Source organism: Suncus etruscus, chromosome 15, assembly GCF_024139225.1.
Source record: "Suncus etruscus isolate mSunEtr1 chromosome 15, mSunEtr1.pri.cur, whole genome shotgun sequence".
Taxonomy (NCBI): domain Eukaryota; kingdom Metazoa; phylum Chordata; class Mammalia; order Eulipotyphla; family Soricidae; genus Suncus; species Suncus etruscus.
In genome coordinates, this window is record NC_064862.1 from 35,973,619 (window position 1) to 35,985,877 (window position 12,259).

The window sequence follows — 12,259 nt, forward strand, 5'->3', positions numbered from 1 at the left end:
TGAGCAAAGTGCTGAGGGCCCACTTGCAGGAGTGCATGTCTATCAGTGGATTACAGAGGGCGCAAGGCACCAGCTGCAGGAAACAAAGATCTTAGTGAAATGCAGCCCCAGTTCATATTCATCTAAAGTAGACAACTCAGTGAATTTGATCAAAAACTGAGAGGCTCAATTGCATGAATCACAATCTCCATTGCTAAGGAGATATAAGGAGAATTAGGGGTTGGTACTGGGCTCCAAAGTTTGGAGGTTCTGCACTGTGGTGTCTGCACGATGGCCTAGCTTCCTCTCCTGCTCATACTTCTGGCTTACTGCACAGGTCTGAGATTTTCTGGAGTAGTGGGAACAGATGGGAAAGGATATCCTGTACCTTTATGACCTTGTCTTACCCTCTAACCTTGGTCTATCATCTGTTTTCAGGGGTCACTTCCCAGAATATGGTAACTCAGGAAACATCACTGTCCGTGACTCCTGGGGGGACAGTCACACTCACCTGTGGCTCCAGTACTGGGGCTGTTACCACGGATAACTATGCCCATTGGATTCAACAGAACGCTTACCAGGTGCCACGAGGTTTAATATATGGAACCAATAATAGGCCTTCAGATGTCCCTGCCCGATTCTCTGGCTCCCTGCTAGGAAACAAGGCTGCTCTTACCGTCACTGAGGATGAGGCTGAGTATTACTGTGCTCTGTGGTTCAGCAACCATTTCCACAGTGACAGATGCAGGTGGGTAGTGGGACATAAACCCCAGACTCAACCTCACCCTCTATGCCTGTCTACACTGTGTTCTAAAATAAAATCAGTCATAGTCTTTTCATTATAAGGCTGTCAAAAATAAAAAAGAAAGAAAAAATGATCTTGCCATCAGTGTAGGAACAAAACTATTCCAGATCTTTATTACTCCTTTCCTTAAAAAACGTGTTCCCGAGCCCGAGAGATAACACAGTGGTAAGGCGTTTGCCTTAGACGCAGAATGACTGTGGTTTAAATCCTGGCATCCCATATGGTCCCCCGAGCATGCCAGGAGCGATTTCTGAGCACAGAACCAGGAGTAACCCCTGAGCACTTCTGGTGTGACCCCTCCCCCCCCAAAAAAAAAAACAAAAAAAAAAAACACAAAAAACCAAAAAAAAGGACCTTGTTCCCCAGAACCTTATATGACATTAAGTTTGTCTTTTAGTCTATAAAAGCAAAAACCCATTAATTGAATGTTTGTGTGTAAAAGACGAGCACAATATTTATTTTTATTTTTTAATTTTTTTTTTGTTTTTGGGCCACACCCGTTTGACACTCAGGGGTTACTCCTGGCTATGCGCTCAGAAATCACCCTGGTTTGGCGGGACCATATGGGACACCGGGGGATCGAACCACGGTCCATCCGCTTGCAAGGCAGACACCTAACCTGTAGCGCCACCTTCCCGGCCCCACGAGCACAATATTTAGGAAAGATGCATGTTATGCAGAAGTAATGAACCTTGGAGTATGAGAGTAATTAATCTTGGGTGAGACAGCAAACTTGTAATAACCATAAGATAGGTCCCAGTGATCCTGATTTCCTACTTTTATGTCCATGTTGGATCCCTGACTTGAGTACAGGTTATATAAAAATATAGTGTGTTTGAGGGTTTCAGGCAGGAAGAAATTGGCATGACCATCATCAACATTAGCACTATAATTCTCATGTGAGTGGTACGTAGTCACCTTTGATGTGATATACATCAATTCCAACTTATAATCAATAATATATATACCTTTTATGAACATATTTTTCTGATTTACTGTCCCCATCTCCCATGGCCATGAGTGACATTGTGAACATCTTCATTGTGGTTCAGCAGCTCCTATAGTAGACCCAAACATGAAAGAGGATAGAGAGTACTTGGGTGAGGAGAAACAAGAGCTTCCATGACCTGAAGATGTCAGCATTACTGAAGTCTCTGGGCTGCATAGATTACAAGGGCAACAGCAATTTTTGTGCTATTATTTACCCATCAGTTTTCTCATGTATGGCTAAAAGATGCTAAATAAAAGTTAATGGAGTATGAGGCCAGAAAGATAGCAGAGCGGTAAGGCATTTGCGATGCATGTGGCCAACACAAGATGAACCCTGGTTCTACTCCTAGCATCTCCTGTGGTCATCTGAGCCTGCCAGGAGTAACCCCTGAGTACTGCCTGGTGTGACCCAAAAACAAACAAACAATTTCATGGTGTATGTAAAGGAGACATTTGAACTAAATGTATTTCTGTAGTGGTCTATATTAATGTAATTAGGTGTGTGTAACTTTTAATTTTGTGTATTCAAGTTTAAGCTTATTACTATATGGTGTTACAATGAGATAAATTAAGGTTTTATAGCCAAAAGAAGTAAACCTTGGGGCTGGAGAGATAGCATGGAGGTAGGGTGTTTGCCTTGCATGTAGAGGGATGGTGGTTCGAATCCCGGCATCCCATATAGTCCCCCGAGCTTGCCAGGAGCGATTTCTGAATGTGGAGCCAGGAGTAATCCCTGAGTGCTGCCAGGTGTGACCCAAAAACCAAAAAAAAAAAAAAAGAGAAGAAGAAGAAGAAGAAGAAGAAGAAGAAGAAGAAGAAGAAGAAGAAGAAGAAGAAGAAGAAGAAGAAGAAGAAGAAATAAACCTTTTTTAACTCATTTTTACAAGAAGAAAAATAGAAGCAATAGACTATCATCTCAATTAATAATTATAAAATATATTGGGCTGTCCTGGTAATTTTCTTGATATCTTGGAGGAAGAAAATATTTTCTATGATGCAACTTCATGAACCACATGAGGACCAAATCCTATGCATCTCCAGTATACACTAATCTAAAATACGAGCACATACAAAATTTCCTTTCAAGAAAACTACTTGAATTGAGAACTTCTCTCCTTTTATATTCTGCTTTTTCCTTTGTTTCACCAGGTTCTAATTTTTGAGCTATACTCACTTAAAATAATGAATTCCATGCTTTTCTATATTTTTCTCTCTACTGTTTATAATATTGTTTTAATTTTATTAAAATACTGAACTTATACATTTTTTGTCTTCTTACCTTTTCTATTTGCCTGATAATCTCTATTATTATATTCTACAATAGCATTGCATACATTCTTAAAACCAAATAATAGGTGGTAGATTTCCATCTTTAAAAGCTAAACAGCATTCTAGACAACAAATTCTTGGAAATAGAACATGGAAATTTATCAGACATGGCAGGACAAGTTTTCCCTCTGCATTATTAAAAGGACAGCTAGATCATAAGCCAGTAATAGGTCTTCCAATGTCCCTGCCTAATTCCCTGCTTGGAAACAAGGCTGCTTTCACCTTCACAGGAATCCAAACTGAGAATGAGGATGAGTATTAGTGTGCTCTATGGTTCAGCAACCATTTCCACAGTGGCAGATATAGGTAGGGAAGTAGGACACAAACCCCCAGGCTCTGGTTCACCCTGTCACCCTCACATCTGAGCAGTCTATTCACTGTCTACTTCCTTCCAGTGTGGCTTAGGAAGCTTGTTCTCCCAGATTTCAGAAAAGATGCTTAAATTTATTGCTGTAAACTTCAATTTATTACTATCTACTTAGAATTTTATAAAAACTGTGATCAAAAATTAGTTTAGTTTTATCAGTTGGCCTTTTCCTAATAACACTAGAACAATGAAAAGTTACACACACACCTCTCATCATATTCAAATTGCAGATTCAGACCAGCTATATCCCACAGTGAAGTTTCATATTATAGTGATAAATCCTTCTGTGATAAAGTCTTTATAAAGATACTAGTAATTATGTAAAGTGAATCTTTGAGGAAAAAGTGATCATAATAACTTTATGAATGTTTAGAGAAGTAAAAACTAATATAAAATGAAAAAATCTTTTTTGGGGGCCACATCCAGCAGTGTTCAGGAGTTCCTGGCAGTGTGCTTAGAAATCATTCCTGGCAGGCTCAGGGGACCATATGGGATGCTGAGAATCAAACAGGGCCCATCCCAGCTCGACCACGTGCAAGGCAAATGCCCTACCGCTGTGTTAGCACTCTGGCCCCCAAATGAAAACAATTCTAAAAGAATATGGTTCATTTTAAAATGTTATAAATATAAATTGTACATAGACATATGAGTCATATCACAAATGCAGGGCTTTCAGCTTCTTTCCAGACCTATTAATCTAGTTTATTAGAACTGAGCTTCCCAGTATCTGAGAATAAAGTAGAAAAGAAAAGTCATGAAGCACTGACCCCTCTGTGCATGTGTTTTGCATAGATCTCAATAACCTTGCAATGTTTCCTGAAGGATTCTGAGGGTAGACACTGGGACAGGGGTTGGGAGATTAAACTGTAAAGGAATGTAAGGAATGAACTTTTGAGATAAGTTCATTTAGAGACAATTTTATTCAATTTTCTTTCTGAGTTAAGACAATATCACATGTAATTTACTTTTATTGTTCTCTCCAATCAAACCAAAATTTAAGGGAGTTGTCAAAAATGCAAAATCACCAGATATTAAGGAATTCTAGAAAGAAAACAATTATAAAATAGAGATATAAAATAGCTAACATAGTTGTTTTTGAAACAATTTATTTTGGAGAAAATCCAATAACTGTTTATATCTACCCCAGTATCCAAAGAATGAGTAAATACTGCCCAGCTATGTGAAAAGGTAAAATCCTATCTTTTATGACAACAAGAATAGGACTGCAGTTAGACTAAGTGAGACGAGTTAGAAGAAAAAGATAAATATGAATGATCTTATTCATATACCAGATATAGAGAAACAAAACAAAGGACCAGACAATGCTATATAAAACCAATCACTGAGTTTCGCCACTAAGAATCACTAAGAACTGAGATCACCAGCAGAAAGACTCCATTAAACTATGATGGAAGAATAGTGACACTTTGGTAGTGTCAAACAAATTTCAAACAGACATAAAATTGTTCTCCTGAGGCATGTATGGTCTTATGAACAACCATTACTTCTGTAAGAAAATTAAAGAAGAAAAGAGAAAGTTTTGGTATGTATGGAATACTACCAAAAGGATCAATGGAATACTACTTAGCTCTAAGAAAAGATTAGATCTTGTCCTTCTTTTGCAATTGTGTATAGCTAAATAGTATCATGATAAGATATATAAATCATTGGGAAAAGAAATCTACCAGGATCTCTCACTCATATGTGGTATGTAAAAAAAAAAAAAATCAAAGCAAAGGAATGACAATCTCTAATACCAACAAATTCTTGGAACTTTTCTCTTTGTAGTCAAGACCATTTATCACAAGTCAATGGCAAAATATTGTTCTCAATGGAGATAAAATACAAGCCTTTCCTCTAAAATCTGGCATAAGATAAGGCTGCCTCCATCACCACTCTTATTCAACAGAGTACTGGAAGGACTTATTGTAGCAATTTGGCAAGAAAAATATATCAAGGGCATCCAGATAGGAAGGGAAGAAATCTTGTTGTCACTGTTTGCAAATGATAGGATACTATATTTAGAAAACCCTAAAGACTCTATCAAAAAGCTTCTAGAAACAATAGATTCATGTAGCAAAGTGGCAGGCTACAAAATTAACATAAAACAATGGGCTTTTATATACAAATAATAATAGAGAAGAAATGGACATTTAAAAAAAAAACAATCCTATTCACATTAGTGCCACACAAATTCAAATACCTTGGAGTCAATTTAACTAAAAAGATGAAGAACCTATACCAACAAAACTACAAAAACAGTGCCTCAAGAATTAAATTAGGACACAAGGAAATGGAGATATTTTCTGCTCAGGAATTAGGAGGATTAATATCATTAACATGGCAATACTCTCCAAAGCATTGTACAGATTAATGCAATTCCTCTAAGGATACCCATGGCATTCTTCAAAGAAGTGGATCAAACTCTCCTGGAATTTATTTGGAACAATAAACACCCACAATACCTAAAGCAACCCTTAGGAAAAAGAAGATGGGAGGCATCACTTTCCCCAACTTTAAATTGTACTACAAAGCAATAGTCATTAAAACAGCATTGTTTTGGAATAAAGACAGACCCTCAGATCAGTGGAATAGATTTGAATATTCAGAGAATAATCCCCAGACATACAATCAATTAATCTTTGATAAAGGGGTAAGAAATGTAAAATGGAGCAAGGAAAGCCTCTTTAACAAGTGGTGTTGGCACAAGTGGCCAGCCACATGCAAAAAAGTGAACTCAGACTTCCATCTAACACCATGCACAAAGGTCTAATCCAATTGAATTAAAGACCTTGATATCAGACCCAGCACCATAAGGTATATAGAAGAACACATAGTAAAACACTCCATGACATTGAGACTATAGGTATCTTCAAGGAGGAAACAGCACTTTCCAAACAAGTGGAAGCAGATATAAATAGATGAAACTATCTTAAACTGAGACGCTTCTGCACCTCAAAGGAAATAGTGATGAAAATACAAAGGCCACCCACAGAATGGAAGAAACTATTCATCCAATACCCATCAGATAAGGGGCTAATATCTAAGATATACAAGGTACTGACAGAACTTAACAAGAAAAAATTCTAACCCCATCAATAAATGGGGAGAAAAAATGAACAGACAATTCCTCAAAGAAGAAATACAAATGGCCAAAGACACATGAAAAAATGCTCCACATCACTAATCATCAGGGAGATAGAAATCAAACCAAGGAGGTTGTCATACCACTCCCCAAAAGCAAAAGATTGTGATAGTTACACAGTGGAATACTATTCAACTTCCCACACCGACCAAAAAAAAAAAGGTATAATAAATAAATAAATAAATTAAAAAAGAGCTGAAATCCTGCCTGCCATCTGTAATAGGAATGAACCTAACATATGTTTGTAACTAAAACCTTTGAAAAAGAAAAATACCATGGATTTTATTCACAGGTAGAAGATTAATAAACAAAAGTACTGCACAAAGATAAAAAGTAAAATGGATCCCACAAATTTTTCAAGTTTCCTGTACTAAGTTTTCTCGTCTTAAGAAATCACTAAGCCGGGCCCAGAGAGATAGCACAGCGGTGTTTGCTTTGCAAGCAGCCGATCCAGGACCAAAGGTGGTTGGTTAGAATCCCGGTGTCGCATATGGTCCCCTGTGCCTGTCAGGAGCTATTTCTGAGCACACAGCCAGGAGTAACCCTGAGCACCGCTGAGTGTGACCCAAACCCCCCCCCCCCCAAAAAAAAAGAAATCACTAAGCCTTGTAGGATTGTTCACATCCTTGCTACCATGAATAAAGAACATATCTTAATCAATGGGAGAGATGACAGTAACACCAAACTACTTTTAAAATGTACAATCATAATAATAATCATAATCATTATTTAATCAAATAATTATGGTTTACTTACTATATTTACATAAAAGGACACAGTTCTAACATTTCTTCAAATTCTTGGTCTGTTTCTGAGACTTGGAAATTAACTACTTTACAAGACCAAAGTTACTGTTCCATACAGCAAAACAAGAGATAACAGACAATACCTTGCCAAAAGACCAATAAATAACTAAACAGACTGGTTATTTAAAAAAATAGGAATCTTTGCATTTCTTGTAACAATATAGTCATTTAATAAGAAGCACAAAGTCCCAAACCTGGTTTTACTAAACTCCCCTCAATAAAAGAGCCATACTTAACATACTTAATTTAGTGCTATACTGTTTCTAAATCCCTCCCTGATTGAGAAGTATATATCTCTTCTATCTTTCAATAAACTTCTATTCCTGTTTTTTTATTTTTTTTTATTTTGGGTCAAAATTCAGTGATGCTCAGCAGTTCCTTCTAGGTATGTACTTAGGAATTACTCCTGATGGCTCAAGGAATCAAATGGGATGCCAGGGATTGAACCCCTGTCAGTCACATGCAAGGCAAATACCCTACCAACTGAATGATCACTTCAGGCCCTGAAATTTCTATTTCTAACACTAAGACTAGGTATCTTTATTAGTCAATCATTTCATTCTTAAAAATAGTGAAGAATGGGAATTCCAATTGTGAAATATGTCCTAAAATTAAAATAAATCCACCTCTTAGGCAGATGCAGACCTTTTCCTCCTCCAAATTACTTTATATGCTGTTTTGTCAAACTACACATACTCCAGTCCAATGCTATGTTGGCTGCCAAATGGGGGTGCCTGGTGCTAGAATTACCAGAGCATTGGAACTGAAGCAAGATTAAATACTTTTTTTTTTCAAAATCACATCAGTATTAACTACAATTCAACTTGTGTTAGAATGTGTGTATGTATATAAATACATATGTACATATATATGTGTATATATATGTGTATATATATACATATATATATATATATATATATATATATATACACATACATTGGTTTTTGGGTCACACCTGGTGGTACTTAGGTATTACTTGTGGCAGGCATGGGGGACCATATGTGATTCTGGGATTCAAACCACCTTCCACCTGGGTAGGCTGTGTGCAAGGCAAAGGCTCTACTGCTGTGCTATCTCTCCAGCCCGTTTGCTTAAAATATTAGAAAACAAACCAAAACACGTGGACCCTTAATTTTCTTTGGTACCAAGTGTTCCCAGGCCTACCTGGGAACTTAGTATACAATAATAAACCCATATCTCTTACACCCTGGCTGCAATCTTGATTCTTTGACTGTTCCCTAACACACCAAGCCATATTTAACTTTTCAATAAACTTTTCCATTTTCAAACTCTGAGTCTGGACATCTTTATTAACCTACATTTTCAATCTTGAAAATATCAAAGAACCTGGGAACAATGACAGAGACCTGCCTGTCATTGTTCAGATTCAGAGTTGGAAATTGAAAGATTTGTTTGACAGTAAAAGGGAAAGGAAAAAAGATTCTCTGAAGAAGGAGAGGAACTTACTATAGAATTAAGTTAAATATGCCTCAATTTGGGGGGATTTTTTAATCCAAAAATTGAAACTGTGTTACTTGTCAAGTGACAAGAATGTTACTAAGAATGTGAGCATTTTACAGATTGGTTTGTCTAGCTTAGGGCCTTTTTGCTCATCTACTTGTCCTGTGAACCTAAAAATCTGGAAAATTGTTAACTTCCCATTCTCAGAGAGAGAGCCCAGGAATTTTCAGGGATATTTCAAAAATGGAGTGGAGACAGCTAAAATGGAGCTGATTGCAGCAGAGGGCAAAAGGTAATGGAGACTTTCTCTGTCATTGGCTGGGGAGCGGGGGTTAGGGAGGGGAGCTGGTCTGACAGCATCTCTTGATGAGAATTTGCTGGTGACAATTCTGTCCAATTTTCCCCAGGAAGGAGTCAGAGACACAGGCAATGAAACCTTTAACCAATATAGTGTTCAACACTGTATCTAATTACCTTGTTTATATCGAATGCTATTTGGTCTGCTCTAAATATGGCAGTCCCAAGTTTTTTTTTTTTTCCGATTTCCATTTGGCATGTATGGTTGTTTCCATTCTGTCATTCTGAATCTGTCTTATACTTTAGGTTTAGGTATGTTTCATATAAGCAACAAATGAATGGATTTTCTTTCCTGATCCATCCAGATACTTTGTGCTTAATAGGATAATTTAGTTCATTGACATTAAAAATGGCCTAAACAGGCCAATCATAAGTAAGGAAATAAAAATTTTTGTTATCCCAAGAACAAAAGTATTGGTTTGGATGCATTCACAGGTGAATTCTATCAAATCTTTAGATTAGATTTGCTACTTTTATTCAAAATTATTAATCTCTTAATCTTTTCCAAAATTTCAAAGACACAGAAACCCTTCCTAATACCTTCTATAAAGCTAATATTACAGTAATACCCAAAGTAGTCAGAGACATTTTACAGAAATAAAATTTTAGGCCAATATCCCTGATAAAAATGATGCTAACATTGTTAACAAAACCTTAGCTAACAGAATCCAACAATATATCCAAAAGAGAAATTATATACTCAAATCAAGTGAATTCACCCATGGCATGCAGAGATGGCTCAACAAATGCAAATAAGTTAACTTAATATATTACATTAATAAAAACATATGATCATATATATTGATTCAGAGAAAGCTTTTGCTAATGTCCAACATTCATTCATAAAAAATATTCAACTAAATAAGGGTAGAGAAAACTTTCCTCATGATAGTATGGGTCATCTATAACAAATCCACAGCTAGTATCATTCTTTTTTGTGGGGGCACACCCATTTGATGCTCAGAGGTTACTCCTGGCTATGTGGTCAGAAATCGCTCCTGGCTTGGGAGACCATATAGAAAACTGGGGATCTAACCACAGTCTGTCCTAGGCTAGCACTTGCAAGGCTGATAGATGCCTTACCTCTAGTGCCACAGCTCTGGTCCTAGTATCATATTTATTGTTTGTTTATTTTTTGGGGGGGGTCACACCCAGCAACACTTAGGGATTACTCCTGGCTCTGAGCTCAGAAATTGCTCCTGGAAGGCTCGAGGGGTTTTGGGATGCTGGTTTCGAACTGCTGCCTGTCCTGGGTTGGCTGGATGTAAGGCAAAAACACTATCACTGTGCTCTCTCTCTCCAGCCCTCTAGTATCATTCTTAATGTTGTAAAACTGAAACCATTTACTTTGACATCAGGTACAAGGCAAGGATGTCCACTGTTGCCATTTTTATTCAATGTAGTATTAGAAGTTCTGGCTATAGAAATCATGCAGGAAAAATAAATAAAAGGGACTGAAATTGGAAAAGAAGCATGACTATATATATATAAATATATATATATATATATATATATAATACACACACACACATATAAGATCGTAAGGAGTTCTAGAAACTAGTCCAAAAAAGCTCCTAGGAACAATGAATCAATACAGCAGCAAAATAGTTGACTTCAAAGTCAAACACAAAATTAGGTTGCATTCATATATAAAAAAAAAAACAGAGAAAAGAGATCAAGGAGTCTATTCCATTTAAAATGTATCCAAGGATATCAAGTGGCTAGGAATTTCCTCAGCCAAAGAAAGATCTATACCTTGATAACTTTTTTTTTCTTTTTTTGGTTTTTGGGCCACACCCTGTGACGCTCAGGGGTTACTCCTGGCTATGCGCTCAGAAGTTGCTCCTGGCTTCTTGGGGGACCATATGGGATGCCGGGGGATCGAACCGCGGTCCGTCCTAGGCTAGCGCAGGCAAGGCAGGCACCTTACCTCCAGCGCCACCGCCCGGCCCACCTTGATAACTTTAAATTGCTTAAATCATTTTAGAATTTTGATGGATCAGAGTACCTAGATCTCCAATGCAACTTTGAGGCAAATGGCCAACCGAGGGCTTGGTAATGCAGCTTTTGGATCTCCTCACAAGGTGAAGAAGCATAAGCAGTTAGATACAATTAGTCTGCCATCAGAGGCCTCTATCACCTGGCCCACACTAACGTAATCTGTGAAAGCTTGAAAAAAAAAAAAAAAAAAGCTCTAAAAAAGATCCTGGAGTTGCTCACAGACCGAGATGTGAGCTTCTACTTCAAAGAAATTGTACTGAAAAAGAATCTTCTTTGAAGATGATCTGGATGAAGTTTGACTGTCATCACTTTATTTGAGACTTTGGCATCATTAACAGGAAGAATGTGAAAGGTTTTTTTGAAGAAGAAATAAAAAAGAACATTATTTCATTCCTGATCCACATTTGGGACCCCAATCCCAAAATTGGAATTGCTTGTCACGATATTCTGATAGTCTGTATTCCCTTTCTGGGTCTCCATGAGTGCTCTGGCATGTTAGAGCATCTCTTTGAGGGTCAAGATCCATCAAGAGCTAAAGATATATATGGGCAAACTGGCAAAGAAAAACCAGAAAATCTTATGGATTATTAACATATACTCATTCACCTTCTTCAACACTAACTGGGAAGCTATCAGAAAGCAGCTGTCAAACTTACAGATGCCATTATTGTCAAGTTGACTGGACAATACACAGGATTACTAGACAGAGAGCAATTGACAGCATGGGTCTAAGCACTTCGGCAAGACCCTTGTATTAGTATCCAGAGAGCAGCCAATATTGCTTTGCAAATACTTCTGAAAAGGTGTAAAGAGTTAGGCATCCTGTGCTCGCTTCGGCAGCACATATACTAAAATTGGAACGATACAGAGAAGATTAGCATGGTCCCTGCGCAAGGATGACACGCAAATTCATGAAGCGTTCCATATTTAAAAAAAAAAAAAAAGAGTTAGGCATCCCTCCGTAAACCATCAGGAAATAAACTACTAAGCCTTTTCTAAAAACAAAAAAATAATTTTTC

At 37.4% G+C, this 12,259-nt stretch overlaps 1 non-coding gene and 1 pseudogene across 1 annotated transcript; both read left to right on the forward strand.

The window, feature by feature from the left end:
• The first annotated feature begins 270 nt into the window (after positions 1 to 270).
• Positions 271 to 12,259, forward strand: part of LOC126030783 (Ig lambda-2 chain V region-like) — a 288,742-nt pseudogene continuing 276,753 nt past the window's right edge.
• Positions 12,065 to 12,171, forward strand: LOC126031585 (U6 spliceosomal RNA). Its single transcript, XR_007503417.1, has one exon. It is a non-coding gene; the product is annotated as a U6 spliceosomal RNA (small nuclear RNA).